The sequence below is a fragment of the Chiloscyllium punctatum genome, chromosome 7, assembly GCF_047496795.1.
Source record: "Chiloscyllium punctatum isolate Juve2018m chromosome 7, sChiPun1.3, whole genome shotgun sequence".
Taxonomy (NCBI): domain Eukaryota; kingdom Metazoa; phylum Chordata; class Chondrichthyes; order Orectolobiformes; family Hemiscylliidae; genus Chiloscyllium; species Chiloscyllium punctatum.
The window spans coordinates 58,418,860-58,437,120 of record NC_092745.1 but is presented as its reverse complement, the minus strand read 5'-3'; the positions used below and the strand labels follow the sequence as shown (position 1 = coordinate 58,437,120).

At 41.8% G+C, this 18,261-nt stretch overlaps 1 protein-coding gene across 9 annotated transcripts in view; it reads left to right on the top strand.

Annotated features, from left to right (window-relative positions):
• The first annotated feature begins 1,175 nt into the window (after positions 1-1,175).
• rnf2 (ring finger protein 2) overlaps positions 1,176-18,261 on the top strand; it is a 42,834-nt gene continuing 25,748 nt past the window's right edge. For 3 of the 9 annotated variants that reach the window (XM_072573660.1, XM_072573659.1, XM_072573654.1), the window contains exon 1: positions 1,856-1,986. The gene's annotated coding sequence lies outside the window, so the exon portion shown is untranslated. Of the gene's footprint in view, positions 1,341-1,806; positions 1,987-2,018; positions 2,134-18,261 lie in introns of those variants that run through there. The other 6 variants (XM_072573662.1, XM_072573656.1, XM_072573661.1 and 3 more) reach the window with 6 other exon arrangements.

Sequence of the window (18,261 nt, the reverse complement as noted above, 5' to 3'; positions counted from 1 at the left end):
TAAAATCACTAATGGATCGAGTGTGCTTTCTTGAGGCTTTCTTCTGTAAACAGGAGGTTTCAGATATTATACATATTATCCACAAATTGCTCAGTAATGTCAAAAGAAAAGCCAGCATTGACTACTCCCCAGTCAAATAAAGTATGAACTAAGTATAAGGAGAAATTCATTTCAACTCTGGTCCAAAAGAATGACTGCTCCAACATGATGTTTATATTACCACATGATGAATTTTTCAGTATTGTACTGTCAAATTGAACACATTAGGGATTATGTCAGTCTCATTTAATGTAAGAAGGAATTGACTAACTAGCACTCTGAGAGCTGACATAATTTGTAGAACAACTAATCAATTGTTATAACAAAACAAAGAACTGCGAATGCTGGAGATCTGAAACAAAAAATAGCAATTTAGATTTTTGTTAATAATTGCTATCTTATTAAAAAACAACTTTGCTCGCAAAGTTTTTTTTCTCTTGAGGACTGAAATAAAGCTTTGAGTATTGACTAGTGCGTATTGCAATGGAAACAGAATTCCGACTGTCGGAATGCATGTGTTTCAGGTGTATCTCTGTTTAGTGACTGTTTCTGTGCCTTTGGAAAGTGGAATTTCAGAGATTTCATGGTTTAAAACGAATAGTTGCAAAGATACCCTTCCCTGGTATTTTAAGCGTTGTCTCGTGTTTTGAAATCCTGCTGGAATTATAGTCATCTTGATAACGTATCGAATTGGATGCATGAAACTGTCTAGTTGTCATGCAATTTCTTGAGGTGTTGCCAATGGAAGACACAAACCAAACAACAGTCAGATTTTGGTTATTTCCTGAAAAGTTGCACACCATAATGCATCGAATTTTGCAGACACGGGCACTGAACACAACAGAAATAAGCATGTCATATGCTGCACATGTGAATTTTAACAACATAATTCCAAACATTAAAAATGTCAGTCCTTAATCGAAAGTCGTACCCAACAGCCCCGGATTGTCTGGGAAATGTAGCAGGCATCTGAATTTCAGACGACCATCTGTAATTCAATTCAATTTCAGGCGAGAATTGCAGGGCTGTGATCAAATTACAAAGCGTCAGTATACTTATGGAAGAGAACCTGGGGGTCTGTTTCACCTGAACAGATGCCAAGTGCTCGATATAGACCCCTTTTGAAAGATAGTTTTAAAAAATGCAGAGACGTGGGGTATATGAGAAATATTTAACAAAAATTGGAAAATTCTAAGGTGTAAAGCAGCATCACTATAGCAACAGGAAAGTGGATGTCCCTGATAGTGTACAGCAACGTCAAGACTAACCTGCATTTCAGTCCTGATTCAGTGGCAACGCCGGTAAGATATCACTATTAGTATATTACAAAGTTTGCTGTATAATATTTTAGTTCCTCCTTCAAGTATAACTAATATCGACCACCCAATAGTGGCTAACAAAAATCGATTATAAAATTGCGTTATTTACAGAGATTAAAATAGAGAGTGTCGTTTCGTCGTTGCAATATAATCGTTTAATTAAATTGCAATCATGCAAGTGAACAGTCAGGATGGGAGTGGAAAACAAGGGAATGGTTTCATAATTTTTGACACCTAGCTGTTTGGCTGAGGATGGGGAAACCTGCCTAATCCTACTGAGGCCATTATTTATTATTTAATTGTTGCAAAATTTCAACACTTTGATTTTGATTTTAAACAAGTTCAGTCTGTCAGCGTGTTAGAGCAGCAAAATCTACTTGGAATTTTTAATATAAATGCTGTGAATATGAGAAGGCAGCAGAGCTGGAGGGTTTTTGGTTTATCCTCCAGTGCACAGACGGGAAGAAGCTTGTTGTAGTCTGGAGTTTCATTCCAGATGCTGATTTCTTTCCCAATGTCCATTGCGGAGACTCGCCATATTGTGAGTATTGTGGTGCTCCTGGGCTGTTTACATCAGGGGGAGAGTGCTGGAGACGCCTGTATTTTATTCCCGGTCCTTTCCAAAACGGTGAGTATTGGCCTGGGGCTGACCTGATGCTGGGGACGGGCTGAGACAGCGGGCCCGGTGCGACGGCTGAACATCCCGGCGGAGTGCGAAAGAAAAGCAGCGACCCAGAAGCTCGGTGTGGGAGCGAGCAACGCAGCAACTAACCTGGTTGTACACTTGGTTCTTTACATTTGTTTGTTTTTAAAAAGAGGATGTGCAAGATTTAAAAAAAAAAACCACATGATTTTAAAGGTCCATTGGGACACCCATTGAACAAAGAAGGTTTTGGTGTTGGTTTGTAAGCTGGGGGCTTGAACTCCCATATACAATAACTAACTGCTTTCGTGTGCGTCTTGTATTAATTAATTGGTACAAGTGAATAGGATGCGGTCGCACCATAGTGACTTGATTTTGAGTATTTCTGTGGTACTCTACGCGACTGCTTTTCAGTGGAGGTGGTACTGGTTCGAATTGCACTGACCTTGTTTCTTGTTACTATGATAAGTTGCTGCTTGAACTTGTAATTTGTGTGTGTGTGTTTTTTTTGAAAAGACTCCAAGCCTTAGTCTCCCCCTCCCGATAATCGCGATTGGTTGCAGAGCCTCGAACTAGGGGCTCAGTGATTTGTCAGGGGCTCTGTCAGTCTTCAAAGCAGCTGCATTTCACGAAGGACACATTTCTATAAAGACAAATATTGTGCCTTCTTTCCGTAAATGTATTGGCTTCTCATCATATCATTACATTTATCCTTTTCTAAACACTTGCGCCAAGCCCCAGAATAGCTTGTTTCTTACATTAACATTAACGTTACACCAGACTGATCCTAACGCTCTTAAGTGCATTGTGTAGATATTTTCATATCTTTCGGTTCAATAAAATGTTATGACCCATCTTTGGAGCAGGTGTGACTTGCACCCAGGACTTCTCGTCCAGAGGTAGGGATGCTATTACTGCACCCTCATTAAAAAACTTAAATGCATAATACACTGGTGCCTGCTCCAGTTCAGTCCAGTTCAGTGTGTTAGCCAGGCACTATTGCTCGAAACTGTGTGTGACTGCAACAATAAGCACTGGGACTGAAGGAACGGGAGCTCTTGCACTCAGACTTCACTCTGTTCGCAACACACATAGCTGCACCTTTGTCTGATGCAGGATATCAGATCCAGACCAGTCCCCGTGAGCTGTGGTCCCAAAGCGGGCTGAGTGCAGTCTTTCCATTTTGGAGTTGGTTTGTAATAGTCATGGAAAGTCAGGATGCAAGGAGTAAGCAAACAGTGACACGTGTAGGAGCACTTGGCAGCCGTTTCGGCAAACAGGTTTTACATTGATCTTTTAGACCTCCATTGTTTGAATAGTTACCAGTCAGGTTATTTAAACATTTCAATAGTTTCGCCTCCACTTCATAAACGACTGTCGCAAGGTTTTATTTGCGGGACTTTGGTAATAATTCAGTGAACTAATTTACGACTGAAAGGTATCAAGTCCTAGGCTGCATTGCCTGTTTTCTATTGGATGGTCTCAATCAAAATAGCATTGAAAATGCAGCGATTGCAGCTGGCAAGTAATGCATATGGAGGAGATGTGAGGATAGCAGCAGGTGATCTCTGTTAACCCTTCCCCTGTTGTCTGGGTCTACCACCACACAATTTTATTTACACATCGTTTGTGGCTTTTTGAGATTGAAGTCGTTGTCTGCTGACATTGGCAAAATTAATGGCTTTTTACACGATTTCTGTGAACCTTCATTGTCTTTCAATATTAAGCAACCCGTGTATTTTCAACTGAAACCACTAACTGGCAATGAGATAAATGGGCTGGGTGGACATCACAGCTGATCAATACTGAACTGTTAGGCAGGAATATAGTTCAATTCATTGGAGATATGGAAGTGTGAAGGAAATAGTGAAGAGTCTTCACTTGTTCCTGCTCACTATGGTGTGAATTGAATTTTAAATTTAATTTTTTGTTGGAACAGTAATGCAATTTTTTTCTATATTTTGCCCCAAATCACTCAAATATTTGCAAAAATGGTTAAATTGTTTTTCTGTTCAAAGATATGACTGGAATGGGTGGGACTTGAACTTGGGCCTCCTGGTTCATTGGAAGGGACATTACCATTGCACCACAAGAAGGCATTAATCATTCAAAACGTTTAACTTCTGTGAAGGTAAAAACAATGACTGCAGATGCTGGAAACCAGATTCTGGAGTAGAGTGGTGCTGGAAAAGCACAGCAGTTCAGGCAGCATCCAAGGAGCAGGAAAATCGACGTTTCGGGCAAAATTCCTTCATCAGGAATACAGGCAGAGTGCCTGAAGGGTGGAGAGATAAATGAGAGGAGGGTGGGGGGTGGGGAGAAAGTAGTATAGAGTACAATGTGTGAGTGGGGGTTGGGAAGATAAGTCAGGCAGGAGGGTGGGGGAAGGTAGCAAAGAGTACAATGGGTGGATGAAGGTGATAGGTCAGAGAGGAGGGTGGAGTGGATAGGTGGAAAAGAAGATAGTCCGGTCATGGGGACGGTGCTGAGCTGGATGAGGTGGGGGAAGGGGAAATGAGGAATCTGGTGAAGTCCACATTGATGCCCTGGGGTTGAAGTGTTCCGAGGCGGAAGATGAGGCGTTCTTCCTCCAGGCATCTGGTGGTGAGGGAGAGGCGGTGAAGGAGGCCCAGGACCTCCATGTCCTCGGCAGAGTGGGAGGGGGAGTTGAAATGTTGGGCCACGGGGCGGTGTGGTTGATTGGTGCGGGTGTCCCAGAGATGTTCCCTAAAGCGCTCTGCTAGGAGGCGCCCAGTCTCCCCAATGTAGAGGAGACCGCAAAGGGAGCAATGGATGCAATTAATGATACTGGTGGATGTGTAGGTAAAACTTTGATGGATGTGGAAGGCTCCTTTGGATGAAAGTGAGGGAGGAAGTGTGGGTGCAGGTTTTGCAATTCCTGCGGTGGCAGGGGAACATGCCAGGCCAGGAGGGTGGGTTGTTGGGGGGTGTGGACCTGACCAGGTAGTCACGGAGGGAATGGTCTTTGCGGAAAGGGGTGGGGAGGGACAAATATCCCTGGTGGTGGGGCCCATTTGGAGGTGGCGGAAATATCGGTGGATGATTTGGTTTATGCGAAGGTTGGTAGGGTGGAAGGTGAGCACCAGGGGGGATTCTGTCCTTGTTACAGTTGGAGGAGTAGGGTCTGTGGGCGGAGGGGTGGGATCTGAGGGCTGAGGTGCGGGATGTGGACGAGATGCGTTGGAGGGCATCTTTAACCACGTGGGAAGTGAAATTGCGGTCTCTAAAGGAGGAGGCCATCTGGTGTGTTCTGTGGTGGAACTGGTCCTCCTGGGAGCAGATACGGTGGAGGTGGAGGAATTGGGAATACGGAATGGCATTTTTGCAGGAGGTAGGGTGGGAAGAGGTGTAATCCAGGTAGCTGTGGGAGTCGTGGGTTTGTAAAAAAAATGTTGGTGTCAAGTCAGTCGTCATTAATGGAGATGGGGAGGGAGGTGTCTTCTGTGAAAAAGAAAGGGTGACAACTGTCAAATTAAATAATTTGATACATACTGTTTAGCCACTACAGAAGGAATGAGCTTTTTCGTCAGAGGGTTGTTAGAACCCGTGGAATCATATTCTAAGTCATAGCTTTCAGGGAAGTTGGAGTAGATCAGGTAAATAAAAATTTACTTTTTCAACTTTGTCATTAAACACAGTGTACGTTGTGTTTTTGCAGTGAATCAAAAATATTTTATACTGGAAAAATATTACTTAACCTACTTTTCTAATCAACCTACTGATATGATATTACACAGCACTGGAGCAGCTGGGACTTGAACCTGGGCCTCCCAGTTTAGGGGTAAGGACACTACCACTGCACCACAAGAGGGCCTAAATCCAGGGAGCATTGTTGTATTTGAACATCTTGAGCCTGACATGATTTGAAAACAACCTTCTGACCTTGTGCCCACAGAAGTATGCTGGAATTCTGGCTAGTCAATTTAACTCTGCTGCATCTACTTGCTCACAATTGGCCAGAATCAATCAGCATTTCAGTTGTGTTGCTCATAGAGATGCACAGCGTGGAAACAGACCCTTCGGTCCAACCCATCCATGCCGAACAGTTATCCCAACCCAATTTCGATCACTTCCCATACAGAAAATGATTGTTATCCTAAGTTTTCTCATGGCAATATCAGACCTTTTCAGTTGTAAAGGGATCTTACCTTTAAAAGGATGGACAGTATATAAATTTGTAACTGATACGGAAAGATAGTTTGGAATCACTCACTTTCTGAATCTGAATTGATGGTACAAGAAGACACAAGTTCAAGCATGAAATGCAAATTCAAGATTTGTCAGAAAGTGATTAGCACATTGAAAAAATTACAAGTAAAGAAAGGCAGTTGAAAACTGTTGAAAATAATGGACAGCTACAGTACAAGAATGAGTGATTAGACCCAATGTGGCTGCATTAGCACTTTGTTGAAACAATCCAAAATTAATCTTATGGCCTTATGACCCTATCTCATTATCTGTTTCAAATGTTTATCTACTTTTCATTTAAATAATGCAATGGTTTCTACATCAGCTACTTCATGTAGTAAAATGTTCCGTACCTGAACAACTCTTCTTTTCAAAAAAATCAAACTCTTTGCTGATTCCTCAACAGGAAGAAATAATCTAGAAACCATTTGTGCAATTGGAAACAGCAATATGAAGATATTGTGGAAGCTGTAGTGTATTTCTGAATAGAATTCCCATCCTTATTCAACTTTCCTTGTCTGTATTTATCTTACGATTTAAAAATAATATTAATGTATGTCTTTCTCTCCATATCTTTATTTACTTAATTATATGATGGGCCCTGGGTGACATAGTCACTTTGAAGATTTAACACTGTTCTTTCATCTCTGGGATCTGGTTTGTTCCACAGCAGACTGATTGGCAGGAAACTTACTTTTCCTGTTAGTAGCAAAAGCTTTTTTATGGAAAGAATATTGGCTGTCTTGATTAGAACTAAGGGTGCAAATCCAAAAATGAAGCCCATTTTTGTGTAAAAGGCAAAGTTACCATTATTCCAGAGGATGAAAAACTGCGCTGTCATTAGAGAGAGGTGACTAATAGTGTTGTAATGCCTCAAGCAAGTGATGCATTTGAGAAGGCAGGAGCTTCTGGGTGACCTCAGCCAGTACAGAATTGAACCTGCTGTTGTTATCACTCTGCATTGAAGCCAGCTGTCTAGAAGTGTGTGTACCTGTTGACATTGAACTGGTCATCTCACGGCTGCAGGCTCAAGGTAATGCAAATGCCACAGTGAACCGATGCATGTTTTCAGTAGCTGTGCTTAAGATGTATGGGTGGGCATGTCTGAGATATCACTCTATTTTAGCTATTCTATATATGGCCAAATAAATGGAAATGCCCTGTTCTGCAACACTGGCAGCTAATATTACAAAAACCCTAAAATTGCATAAGAAAAAAAACGTATATACTAACACCAAAACACAGGAGCAGCTGTAGCAACTGTATTTATTTGTACTTGTCAAATGCCATACGCAAGAACATGAGAAGATGGGTATGATAAGCTAGAGTACCTGTTTAGCCGTCTCACCACATTACTCCTGTTCTCCCCTTTGGTGTATAATTCTGTCTCATTTTCATTTATTCTGTCTTAACACAACTGTTATGAATAGAAGTAAAACAAAGCTTAGGCAGTAAGTAAAATTTAAAAAAATATATACAGATTGATAAAAGTCCATGAAATATACAAGTTTGGTATACTTTGAGAAGAGTTTCTGATGATTTGATTATTGGGGAGCAACCTATGCACAGCCAGGCAAAGTGGGTATGTTGTATCTCATACAATGGCTTAATGTTCTTTAATGCAAAGCAATGAGTAACAGAAGAAGGAGAACACTTGCGTTATATCCTCTTACTGTGGTATAGGTGTGACTTGTTTGAAAATTATAATTGCCAGATTCTGTTTCTGTGCAGTGCCCCATCCTTAGTGACCGGGGAAGATCTAACCAGGACAGGATAAAGAAACGTTATTGATTTATAAAAGAAATTGATTTCTTGGCTCACCTGTGGCCTAACTTACATTTGGTGTTCATGGAGTTAAAAACTTTACATGTGGCCATTACAACTAGTTTTCTAACATGAGGTGTTCAACCTAATCCTATTTGTCGACTCTTTACTTCCTAGCCTTGTAAATTATGGCACTTCAAGTATTTGTGGAAATAGTATTTAAAGGCAATTAGTCCAATTACATTGACATTGTCCAATTACAAAATGATACAAATTAGTGATAGTCATCATTCTTATTTACATATAGAAGTGAGTCATTAAGAATAGAAATGAAAAGAAGTGCAAAGAACAAACTTGGAGTAGAGAAACAATAGGAAGAGTGAGACAGCTGGAGAGTGATAATGCATCATAGAGAAAAACCTAAAGAGGAAATTAAAGAATTTGGTTGTGGTTTGGTATCCAGCCTATAGTGTCTGCAAGGTCTCCCAGGCCTCGAGGCGTCCCTGCTCTGAGTACAGCAGTAACAGCTCTGCCAAGAGTCTGCATTTCAGGCATGCCACAGCCAGGAGTCCCTGCTCTGGACACCATGTGTCTGTGGTTTCTCTCTGTTGTCAGTATACTTGTGCCTTGACAGGAGAGATGATTGGTTGAAACTTTGCCCACATGCATAAAACATGTACAGTTTCTGCCTACTTTGGTGCTTGTTTCTTCCGTGTTCACAATCCCATGATATTCCTGATAGAATAAATTGACTAACACTCTCAGATCCTGATGTAATGTTTGGTCTCTGTTTCCCGACTGGAAATAATCTTCTTATACCCTGAAACTCAATGCTCACAATCAAAGATAACATCTATATCCTGATGAATGGAGTATTCCTTTCAGGTTTTGTTTGTGTGTCTGGTTGGCGTTTCCCAATACCAACTCTCTTGGAATATTACAAGAAGTTCGCAAAGTTCATCCATCCATTTGCCTGATCCATCACTCTCTCCTTTTCATCTACGTCACAATATTTGTAGATCCAACAACATCAAACCATGTCCATCACTGTCACTCACTCTACAGAATCCCTACAGTATGGAAACAGGCCATTTGGCCCAATTGGTCCACACCAACACTCTGAAGGTCATTTCCTCCCCCCCCGCTGCCTTTTCCCTGTAACCCTGCATTTCCCATGGCTAACCCACCTAAGCTTGCACATCACTGAACACTATGGGCAATTTAGAATAGCCAATTCACCTAACTTGCACTTCATTGATCTGTGGGAGGAAACGGAGCACCCGGCGAAAACACTGGAAGAACGTGCAAACTCCACACAGACCGTCATCCAAGGGTGGAATCAAACCCTGGTCCCTGGTGCTATGAGGCCACCATTTGCCAACCAATGAGCCACCCTTTCATGTTTAATATTGAAACTAGCACCTGGAATTTCCACAAGATGTTTTTAAATCTAGTGTTGTGACCCTGAGTCAATAGAATGAGTGCAGATCTTTAGTTGGGAGTTCAATAGTATGGCTTCAGCTACCTTGACATTCAATTAAAGGAATTTGTGCCTCATTCAATGACTTGGATGTTAGTTTTCCTGTTAACATTATGAAGGTGTTTTCATGAATTGAAGAAGGTGCTGAAAAGCAGGCTGTTGCCTCAGTTTCCATGTGTGATTATACGATCTGTCTTTCTGCGGATGATTTCACCAAAGGGCAACAATTAGATTTTTAGATTTTTTTTTAAGATTCCCTACAGTGTGGAAACAGGCCCTTTGCCCCAACAAGTCCACACCGAACCTCCGAAGAGTAACCCACCCAGTCCCATTTCCCGCTGACTAATGCACCTAAACACTATGGGCAACTTAACATGGCCAATTCACCTAACCTGCATGTCTCTGGACTGTGGGAGGAAACCCAGGTGGGTGAGGAATAGGGAGGCAAAAAGGGAAATGAACTGACCGTGAGAGGAGAAACCATTGGAGATGTGCAGCCTATGGATAAGTATGAATGGGACTGAAGAAGTATGGTACAATGAATCAGTGCTGTAGAACTTTTGAAAATAAGGAAAAAATTAATCATTTCTGTAATTATAGAAGATATCATGACTTTGACCTAGATGACTTCAGTGCAGCGGAGAATGGGCTGAAGTGATTGGAGGATTGATGGTATAACATGGTCAAAGATCATTGTAAATGATTTGCATGGGAGTATTAACATTGTAGCTAACTAGGCTGAGTGAGAGATTGATTCGCTGCTTATGTGTGTGTATCTAAAACCATGGCTCATGTTGCTCCGTGACTTGCATGCAAGCTAAATAATACCAATGCAAACTTTATATAGTTGATACTCACCATTGTAAAAAAAGAATGTAGATAGCAACTTGTGCTTTGGATGTAACATTTTTTTTAAAAAATGCAGACAGAAGAGTAAGGGCTTGTGAGAAAATGTTTTGGCAACCACTTGATATGAGTGTGGTTTTTGAAATGTGGGTAGATTAGTTCTATAATTGTTTAAAAGTGAACAGACACTAGAGTTTTCCAAATTTGAATGAGTACTGAGTTTTTTATTTCAATACTTCCAAGTGCACAGACCTATCTGGAATACCTTGGAGAAATACGCAGGAGATAAATCCTATTAACGGACAAATAAAACTTTGAAATGTGCAGAGCGCTGTGAATTGTGGGGAGTAAGTCCAAATTAAGAAGTGCTGCGAGGATTGTTCATAGTTTTGTAGTCAGTTATAAATAAAGCTGTTCAACTTAACAAAAGATTTTTCTTTAAATTTGGGTGGTATTTTCCAATTTTTGCTGCATAAATGTTGTTGACATGTGTAACACCTTCCACTTCCTAAAGAAAGTCTAAATCTAAAGGTTTACCAATGCTACTTGCTGACCAAATGAATCACACCAATTTTAGCTTAAATGCTGCTTTTTTCCCCTCTATTTGGTAGGATCATTCAATAGCTATTGTTCTTTAAATAAACTTTTCTAAGATTAGTGTTTAAATTCGCTTCACTTAAATTTCTGTGACTTTGTTCCTGGTTTAAATTGCCTTGATGTAGCATTTATGGGCATAGAACGAGACTACACCAAGCTTTTAATTTATAGTGGGCAGAAAAGTAATATTCATGATCTGGAGGAATATGTCAAATTTGAATAAGCAAAACAAGTTATTTACAAATACATTTTTGTCACAAATCCTTAATTGAATGAGTGACTTATACATCCTCCACTTCCACAATACTGTGAAGCAGAAAGACCCACAAGTCGGCCTGGATTTTAATTCTTGAGTTGGGATTGCAGTTGGGTGAGAGAAAGTGGTGGCAAATATATGGATCAGGAAGTTCTGATTTCATTTTCAGTGCTAATGTGATAAAGTCTCCAATAAGCCCTTGTGGTGATTGCTGAAACAGATCTTTCAGGATCTTCAAGAGGATGGATGAGTTTTAAAATATTTTCTAAACCACAGCAGCCAGTCAACATACAAAGATCTAAATTAGAATTTGGAGTAGGCCATTCTGTCTTTCAAATATGTTCCACCATTCAATAAGATCTTTGTGTGTTATAAATTCTACATTCTCCTTTTATCCTTGATTTGCCTTTGATTCCCTTGGCTAATAAGAATTGACCTCCTTATTTTAAACCCTGCTACCATCACATTGTGAGCCAGACAGTGTCAAAGTTGCACAAAACTCTGGAGAAAACATTCCAGACATCAATCTCAAATATGATCTCCTCTGAACTGCCTCAAATACATTTACATACTCCTTCCTTTAAATAAGGAGAGCAAAACTATACCCAGTGTGGGTTCACTGTTGCCTTGTATAACTGAAGCATAACATCCTACATTTGTGCACAATTCCTCTCGTAATAAATGCTGGCATAACGCTAACCTTTTTAATTATTTCCTGTACATGCATAGTAACATTGTGTGGACCATGCAGTAATACACCTTGATTAGCTTTACAGTAAAATAAGCAGGAAAGCACCAAAGAGGTTATTGAAATTGCACAGGGGAGAGGTTAGAGGCAGGGATGACCTCTGGGCAAAAATCATGGGCTATGGCTATTAACATGATGGAATCTGGTCATTCGACCAAGCTGTTATACAGTTTATTCAAAGGAAGGGACAGTGCTACCAGAAATGGGTTCACCTCTGCTGCACCTGCACATCATTGAGCCAGTGTCGTGGCAGTTTCATGCAGCATGAGAAAGGCCCCAGGGCAATCCTTGAGGTGGAATTGATTGAATCCATGTGGTAGTCCATGTACAGACCTCCGAATTTTATAAACAAGAAACTTCCCTATTGCATCAATATTCAGCTCGTGTATAACCTTCCACTGCTGCCCACAGAGCCAAGCCTGTTTCACTTCTCCCAACCCACCTCTAGTTATGTGTTTAAATGTAGGGTTACTCTCTGAGGAAGTGATTTCTGACTCCCCCACAAAATCGGCAGACGGGAAGTGAAAGTCGCCATTGTTCCAGAGGACTGTCGGCCCTCACGTTCATTAGTGAGGGCAATGACTAATAGGGGCAAAGTTGAGAATGCAAGGGCTTTGTGTGACCTTAGTCAGTAAAGGAATTGAAGCCATGCTGTTGGCATAACACTGCAGCATAAACCAGCAGTCCAGCCAACTGAGCTATCTGACCCTATGCCATTATGCTGACAGCTATTAGAAAACCTGAGATTCTCCTTGGTTTAGGATGTGATTTTCTGTCTTGATTGCACTAATGTATAACCACCTGGCTTTCCATCATGGTCAAAACATAGTGAATCACATGACCGAGCAAAGGGGAGTGAGGAGGCAGAGCAAGAGGAAAGCCCAGTATCCTCTGAGAAGAAGCAGACAAAGGAGAAATGCTAAGGTACTACAAGGAAAAAGAGTCTGATACAGGCAGTGTACTGGAAAGACATGATGGTTGCCATATCCCGACAGTGAGCAAGGGACTCATGCAGAATGCATGTTGTGACAGATTCACTGATCTGGCCATGACTTAGCTGAAAGTCTATGAGTAGTTAAGCACCAGAGATGTGCCTGCTTGCCTTGGAGTAAGTCTGAGCTTTCACAAGAAGGTCAACTTTTTTCAACTGTTTTGCCATTACAAAGGGAGGGACTGTTGGCCGCAGTCTCCTCTGACAGCAGGGAGGACCTAATAAGATCTGCATACATTATAAATCGTCTTGACATTGAGATGTGAAGAGCATGCTAACCTTGCAAAAAGGTTTCTTAAATTACTTCACCTATAATTAAAATACATGTAATAAACCGCAATAATCCATTTGGTGATCACTGTAATTGCTCCTACAGCATGTTCTTGTGGCTTCAGAGGTGGTGTAGGCAGGCTGCTCATTTCCTCTACTGAGCAGCTGTGACGATCTTGATTGGCCTTGTTGTGCACTGGGGCTTTCTATATCTCTACAGCACAGGCATCCTATTACGTCGCTCTCCCTGAGCTCTCTGTGCCTCAGCCATCTCCTCCTGTAGCTGCTGTTCTCCTCATCCAGTGCCACCACTAATGTGTCGGGATGTACTGTATCTAGTGCTAATTCCTGACATTCCAGTCTGATGTAACACTGCATTCTCTGACTTCTCTTGTTGTTTAGAGGGATTCCTCAGCTTGTGGAGATGGACGTGGAGACTCTCAAAGTTTATCAATAACATACATCACACACCCACCCAGTTGAGTAGACATACAGTATTACCAACCGAAACAATCTCTCACCAGAATCATTTCCCAAACACCACCATCTAAAACCTCCCAGCATGTATGCTTTTGTGATTCTCTTCCACATGAGAAATAGGGGTCCTGCCATCACCGTTACCAACATGCTGTTGTGAAGACTCCCTGGCAATGTCTGTAACCCTCTCTTCCATGGCTTGTAAAGCCCTCATTGGTGATGTCCCCCTCATTGGTGATGTCCCCCTCATAGGCATTGTGCACTGTCCCTTCTACAAGAATGAGGGGGAGATGGGACACAGGAATGCTACTTGGAGAAAGGTAGATCCTTGTATGATGTGAGAGAGCAATTATATATTGATAGCTCCACTCCTAAACCTGTGGGTGCTGCCTTGGTCTCTTCCTGGGTTCAGACTTTTCCAGCATCCTTCCAGCTGCTCTGAATGATGCATGCTGCGAATCAATACGAAAACCAAATAGCGGGATGTGTCTCTCTCCTTTTCCAGAACAGGTCATGAAGTATTCGCTATCACTGCATTCATGTTTGGCAGCATTTCCCTGAGGCACTTGCTACCTCAGCAATTTGGACTCATATCCTCTCAGCGAGGGCCAGGGCTAATTTGAGTTGCCAGTAAAAGAATGACTGTCTTCTCATTGCCTGCATACCTGAATATATTGAGATGTTGTTTGGTGAATCATGCAGCTCACGAGCTCTGACTCTCCTGCCTGTTTGGATTACTATGACTTTCTGGTCTTGGAGTAAATGATGTACATGAATCAGAATGTGCATGCCTCATTATCTTAGCATGTTTACATGATAATGAGGGGCTGATAGCTCATTTGAATAACACTGTTGCAGTTTGTAAACCTGGTGGCTATGTTGTTGTTGAAATACTAGTGTAACGTGAGTTTTTTAAAAATATTTTTATTGAAAATTTTAACATGTTTTAACAAGTTTACAAAAGAAAACTTAAAAAAAAGACCCAAGTATAAACATTGATATGCAGTTAAATCTTAAATAAACGATAACCAAAATCTATCAAACAAGAAAAAAAGAAATACCAAGAGAAAAAAATAGACAAAACTCAACTAACTACTCATCTAACTTAAAACTAACCAGAGTGTATCATTAAAATTCTTACATTTATTCAAGAGAAAAAAAATCCAACGGATAACACATAAATTGAGCAGTGATATATACATGCTCGGAACGTGCTAACTTCAGATCACAACAAAACCCGCATTTATCCAAAACATCCCGAGCATAGAGCATATGAAATTCACAAAAATAAAAGCTATTTTGTACATTCAGATCAATATAATAAAAACAACAACTATTTCTAAATACTAAAAAAAATAAAACGTATTTAAATGGAGATCTTCCCCCTTATTCCCAGGGGCATCACTTCCTTTCCAAAAAACCCAACATAACCTCTCCTAACCAGTGCCCCACCCTTGACCCAGGCACCCCACGATAGGATAAAGAAAATTCAAGTATACTACTGAACTAGAACTAACAGTGAGTACCCTTTCCCCCCCCCCGCCCCCAACACCTGGATATATTTGGTAATGGTAATACCATATATGACTATAAAATTACAGTCTCAGCAGATAATAATTAAATATATTAAAAATAACAGGGGCAAACAACCCCGCTCCCAAGGACCAAGATAAAATAAGATACGGTAGCCACCTTCCCCCATCTACACTAACTAGACCCCCTGGCCTGAGGAGGGGAGGGGAGGAAATGAGGGGGTGGGGGGGGGGGGGAAGGAAAGCGCTAAGTAAGGGTTGAATAAATAAACCCTTCTTCCCACCCCCCCGGAGATAATATTAAACAATAAGATAATGATGAAAGGAAACAAAAGGGGGCTAAACCGGGATGGGGGTAGGGCAAAACAACATCAATTAACTCTTATAATTTGTCTAAGACTCTCCAAAAGTTCCTTGGCCTTCTCTGGTGATCCGAAGTTATACACGGACCCTTCATGGCTAAAGCGTAGTATAGCTGGGTAGTGCAAGGAGTATTGAATGTTTAAATCCCTTAAATGCTTCTTTGCTTCATCAAATGCCTTCCTCTTTCGGACCAAAGCTGGGGAAAAGTCCTGAAATAACATAATCTTGGATCCTTTATAAGTCATGACTTGGGGATCTTTCCCAAGATTTCTGGAGGCTTCCAGGAGCATCTGCCTCACCTTATAGCTCTGCAGCCGGAACAGGACTGGGCGGGGGCACTAGTTCGAGCCAGGCCCACGTATTGCAAGCCGTAGGCCCATTCTACCCTTTCCTGGCCTGATCCAGCTTCCAGATTCAATAACTGCGGAAGCCACTGTTCAAGGCACCTTGTAAGCCTGGCTGCCTCCTTCCCGTTCGGGAAGGCCCAGCAAACGAATATTTTTTCGACGACCTCGATTCTCTAAGGTCCGGACTTGCTGCTCGAGGGTCCGGACCCGATCCATGGCTGATTCTGCAATGGCCTCGGAGGTCGTGGCCTTTAGCTCCGCCCCTCCAACTCGGCATTCAATTTCTTCAATGTCTCGGCCGTGCTTTTGTAGCGCGGCTGAGAATGAATTCCACCGATTTCAGAACTCTTCTATGAAAGCATCGATCGTTGCATCGAGTTTGGAGATTATTTCCGTGAGGCTCGCCACCATAGGCAAGTCCCCCGGGGCGGCTGCGGATGCTTCTGCTGCAGTGGGGAGGGTGGGGGAGGGGCTCCTGCCTGCTGGGAACTGCGGGCTCCTTTTCCCCCTAGTCATTTTTATAGGAGACTGAACTGTATAAATTTAGTACTAAACCACTAATTACATTAAGTTAAAAACTATTTTTAATTGATTTGGTGAGTGTGGTGGAGGAGGGTGGCCCACTCTGCCTAGGTCTTGGGAGGAGCACTATAGACTCAGACTTGCTGAGTCGCTGCCATCTTGGATCCCTTATAAACTTACATGAATTTGGAAAGTCAAGGACTGATTAGGGATAGTCAACATGGCTTTGTGCATGGGAAATAATGTCTCTCAAACTTGATTGAGTTTTTGAAATTGTAACAAAGAGGATTGATGAAGGCAGCATGGTGAACATGATCTGTATGGACTTCAGTAAGGCGTTCGACAATGTTCCCCATGGGAGACTGGTTAGCAAGGTTCGATCTCGGAATACAGGGAAAACTAACCATTTGCATACAGAACTGGCTTGAAGGTAGAAGACAGAGGGTGGTGATGGAGGGTTGCTTTTCAGACTGGAGGCCTGTAACTAGTGGAGTGACACAAGGATCGGTGCTGGGTCCACTACTTTCCATCATTTATATAAATGATTTGGATATGAACATAGGAGGTATCATTAGTAAGTTTGCAGATGACACCAAAGTTGGAGGTGTAGTGGACAGTGAAGAAGGTTGCCTCAGATTACAACATGATCTTGATCAGATGGGCCAGTGGGCTGAGAGATGGCAGATGGAGTTTAATTTAGATAAATGCGAGGTGCTGCATTTTGGGAAAGCAAATCTTACCAGGACTTACACACTTAATGGTAAGGTCCTAGGGAGTGTTGTTAAACAAAGAGACCTTGGCGTGCAGATTCATAGCTCCTTAAAAGTGGGGTTGCAGGTAGATAGGATAGTGAAGAAGGTGTTTGGTATGCTTTCTTTTATTGGTCAGAGTATTGAGTACAGGAGTTGGGAGATCATGTTGTCACTGTACAGGACGTTGGTTAGGCCACTTTTGGAATATTGCGTGCAATTCTTGTCTCCTTCCTATTGGAAAGATGTTGTGAAACTGGAAAGCGTTCAGAAAAGATTTACAAGGTTTGGAGGATTTGAGCTATAGAGAGAGGCTGAACAGGCTGGGGCTGAGGAGTGATTGCATAGAGGTTTATAAAATCATGAGGGGCATGGATAGGATGAATAGACAAAGTCTTTTCCCTGGGGTGGGGGAGTCTAGAACTAGAGGGCACAGGTTTAGGGTGAGAGGGGAAAGATATAAAAGGGACCAAAGGGGCAACTTTTTCACACAGAGAATGGTACATGTTTGGAATGAGCTGTGGTGAGGCTAGTACAATTGCAACATTTAAAAGGCATCTGGATGGGTATATGAATAGGAAGGGTTTAGATGGATTTGGGCCAAATGCTGGCAAGCGGGACTAAATTAGGTTGGGATATCTGGTTGGCATGGACGAGTTGGACCGTAGAGTCTGTTTCCGTGCTGTACATGTCTATGACTGTATAACAGTGCGTTGCACAGTTTCCGTCATTACAAAGAAAACTACATTCTACTTAGTGTTTTTTTTTACAATGGATAGCAGAATCAACTTGTGGTTTGCGAGAACAGTGACAAATATAGCTCATGCTATCATAATGATAACAGAAAATGCTTGGTGCACTATTTCACATGTTGTGAGATCTTGTGGCTCAGTTATCATAGAATCCCTACAGTGTGGAAACAGGCCCCTCAGCCCAGCAATTCCACACCAACCCTTCAGAGAGCTTCACACCTAGACCCATTCCCCTATTACTCTACATTTACCCCTGACTAATGCACCTAACCTACACATCCCTGAACACAATGGACAATTTAGCATGGCCAATTCATCTAACCTGCGCATCTTTGGATTGTGGGAGGAAACTGGAGC